The sequence below is a fragment of the Alosa pseudoharengus genome, unplaced genomic scaffold (assembly GCF_046254945.1).
Source record: "Alosa pseudoharengus isolate Yale_2024_CS ecotype anadromous, Long Island Sound unplaced genomic scaffold, YU_APseudo_1.1 YU_APseudo_1.1_scf_13, whole genome shotgun sequence".
Taxonomy (NCBI): Eukaryota; Metazoa; Chordata; class Actinopteri; order Clupeiformes; family Clupeidae; genus Alosa; species Alosa pseudoharengus.
The window spans coordinates 5,218,165-5,221,927 of NW_027468598.1; positions in this window are offsets into that span (position 1 = coordinate 5,218,165).

Here is a 3,763-nt window from a genome sequence, read left to right on the forward strand (position 1 = left end):
TGCTTCATGAGCTGAGCTGACCAGCCCCGTCACGCGGTCTTCCTTTCATTTTACCGATGTCCGGTAGCCTGCGTGCGTGCGTGAGTGAGTGCGTGCGCGCGATCTCGCGATCTCTTAAGAAGCCAATTGCGTAACTGTTTCTAACTGTATGCTGTTTGCCTGTTGTGCTGTTTACTGAGGGCACTCATATTAACCACTGATATCAATTGCAACTGCCGGAGAAATAAAAATCATTTTTTACGAGAAGGAGAGCCTTTGACACACGCACGCTACGGCCAACGTCACGAGACTGTCATAATGCATAGAACACCAAGCGCTACATCAAACAGAGCTCCCGTAGCACAATGGACTGTACGTCGCTGTTTAAAGCACTTGAAGCATTGTGCAAACTTTGCAGGTTCTGATCCTGCTTCATGACGTGCCCTTCCCGTTAATTTTACCGATGTCCGGTAGCGTAGTCAGTGCAATCGCGAGGGCGTGCGTGCGTAGGTGCGTGCGTGCGTGCGTGCGTGCGTGCGATCTCGCGATCTCTTAAGAAGCCAATTGCGTGACTGTTTGTTTGCTGTTTGCCTGTTGTGCTGTTTACTGAGGGCACTCATATTAACCACTGATATCAATTGCAACTGCCGGAGAAATAAAAATCATTTTTTACGAGAAGGAGAGCCTTTGACACACGCACGCTACGGCCAACGTCACGAGACTGTCATAATGCATAGAACACCAAGCGCTACATCAAACAGAGCTCCCGTAGCACAATGGACTGTACGTCGCTGTTTAAAGCACTTGAAGCATTGTGCAAACTTTGCAGGTTCTGATCCTGCTTCATGACGTGCCCTTCCTGTTAATTTTACCGATGTCCGGTAGCGTAGTCAGTGCAATCGCGAGGGCGTGCGTGCGTAGGTGCGTGCGTGCGTGCGTGCGTGCGTGCGTGCGTGCGATCTCGCGATCTCTTAAGAAGCCAATTGCGTGACTGTTTGTTTGCTGTTTGCCTGTTGTGCTGTTTACTGAGGGCACTCATATTAACCACTGATATCAATTGCAACTGCCGGAGAAATAAAAATCATTTTTTACTAGAAGGAGAGCCTTTGACACACGCACGCTACGGCCACCGTCACGAGACTGTCATAATGCATAGAACACCAAGCGCTACATCAAACAGAGCTCCCGTAGCACAATGGACTGTACGTCGCTGTTTAAAGCACTTGAAGCATTGTGCAAACGTCGCAGGTTCTGATCCTGCTTCATGACGTGACGTGCCCTTCCCGTTAATTTTACCGATGTCCGGTAGCGTAGTCAGTGCAATCGCGAGGGCGTGCGTGCGTGCGTGCGTGCGATCTCGCGATCTCTTAAGAAGCCAATTGCGTGACTGTTTGTTTGCTGTTTGCCTGTTGTGCTGTTTACTGAGGGCACTCATATTAACCACTGATATCAATTGCAACTGCCGGAGAAATAAAAATCATTTTTTACGAGAAGGAGAGCCTTTGACACACGCACGCTACGGCCAACGTCACGAGACTGTCATAATGCATAGAACACCAAGCGCTACATCAAACAGAGCTCCCATAGCACAATGGACTGTACGTCGCTGTTTAAAGCACTTGAAGCATTGTGCAAACGTCGCAGGTTCTGATCCTGCTTCATGACGTGACGTGCCCTTCCCGTTAATTTTACCGATGTCCGGTAGCGTAGTCAGTGCAATCGCGAGGGCGTGCGTGCGTGCGTGCGTGCGATCTCGCGATCTCTTAAGAAGCCAATTGCGTGACTGTTTGTTTGCTGTTTGCCTGTTGTGCTGTTTACTGAGGGCACTCACATTAACCACTGATATCAATTGCAACTGCCGGAGAAATAAAAATCATTTTTTAAGATGAGAGCCTTTGACACACGCACGCTACGGCCAACGTCACGAGACTGTCATAATGCATAGAACACCAAGCGCTACATCAAACAGAGCTCCCGTAGCACAATGGACTGTACGTCGCTGTTTAAAGCACTTGAAGCATTGTGCAAACGTCGCAGGTTCTGATCCTGCTTCATGACGTGACGTGCCCTTCCCGTTAATTTTACCGATGTCCGGTAGCGTAGTCAGTGCAATCGCGAGGGCGTGCGTGCGTGCGTGCGTGCGATCGATCTCTTAAGAAGCCAATTGCGTGACTGTTTGTTTGCTGTTTGCCTGTTGTGCTGTTTACTGAGGGCACTCATATTAACCACTGATATCAATTGCAACTGCCGGAGAAATAAAAATCATTTTTTACTAGAAGGAGAGCCTTTGACACACGCACGCTACGGCCACCGTCACGAGACTGTCATAATGCATAGAACACCAAGCGCTACATCAAACAGAGCTCCCGTAGCACAATGGACTGTACGTCGCTGTTTAAAGCACTTGAAGCATTGTGCAAACGTCGCAGGTTCTGATCCTGCTTCATGACGTGCCCTTCCCGTTAATTTTACCGATGTCCGGTAGCGTAGTCAGTGCAATCGCGAGGGCGTGCGTGCGTAGGTGCGTGCGTGCGTGCGTGCGTGCGTGCGTGCGATCTCGCGATCTCTTAAGAAGCCAATTGCGTGACTGTTTGTTTGCTGTTTGCCTGTTGTGCTGTTTACTGAGGGCACTCATATTAACCACTGATATCAATTGCAACTGCCGGAGAAATAAAAATCATTTTTTACGAGAAGGAGAGCCTTTGACACACGCACGCTACGGCCAACGTCACGAGACTGTCATAATGCATAGAACACCAAGCGCTACATCAAACAGAGCTCCCGTAGCACAATGGACTGTACGTCGCTGTTTAAAGCACTTGAAGCATTGTGCAAACGTCGCAGGTTCTGATCCTGCTTCATGACGTGACGTGACCTTCCCGTTAATTTTACCGATGTCCGGTAGCGTAGTCAGTGCAATCGCGAGGGCGTGCGTGCGTAGGTGCGTGCGTGCGTGCGTGCGATCTCGCGATCTCTTAAGAAGCCAATTGCGTGACTGTTTGTTTGCTGTTTGCCTGTTGTGCTGTTTACTGAGGGCACTCATATTAACCACTGATATCAATTGCAACTGCCGGAGAAATAAAAATCATTTTTTAAGATGAGAGCCTTTGACACACGCACGCTACGGCCAACGTCACGAGACTGTCATGATGGATAGAACACCGAGCACTGCATTAAACAGCGCTACCGTAGCACAATGGACTAGACGTCGCTGTGCAAAGCACTTGCATTGTGCCAACGTCGCAGGTTCAAATCCTGCTTCATGAGCTGAGCTGACCAGCCCCGTCACGCGGTCTTCCTTTCATTTTACCGATGTCCGGTAGCCTGCGTGCGTGCGTGAGTGAGTGCGTGCGCGCGATCTCGCGATCTCTTAAGAAGCCAATTGCGTAACTGTTTCTAACTGTATGCTGTTTGCCTGTTGTGCTGTTTACTGAGGGCACTCATATTAACCACTGATATCAATTGCAACTGCCGGAGAAATAAAAATCATTTTTTACGAGAAGGAGAGCCTTTGACACACGCACGCTACGGCCAACGTCACGAGACTGTCATAATGCATAGAACACCAAGCGCTACATCAAACAGAGCTCCCGTAGCACAATGGACTGTACGTCGCTGTTTAAAGCACTTGAAGCATTGTGCAAACGTCGCAGGTTCTGATCCTGCTTCATGACGTGACGTGACCTTCCCGTTAATTTTACCGATGTCCGGTAGCGTAGTCAGTGCAATCGCGAGGGCGTGCGTGCGTAGGTGCGTGCGTGCGTGCGTGCGATCTCGCGATCTC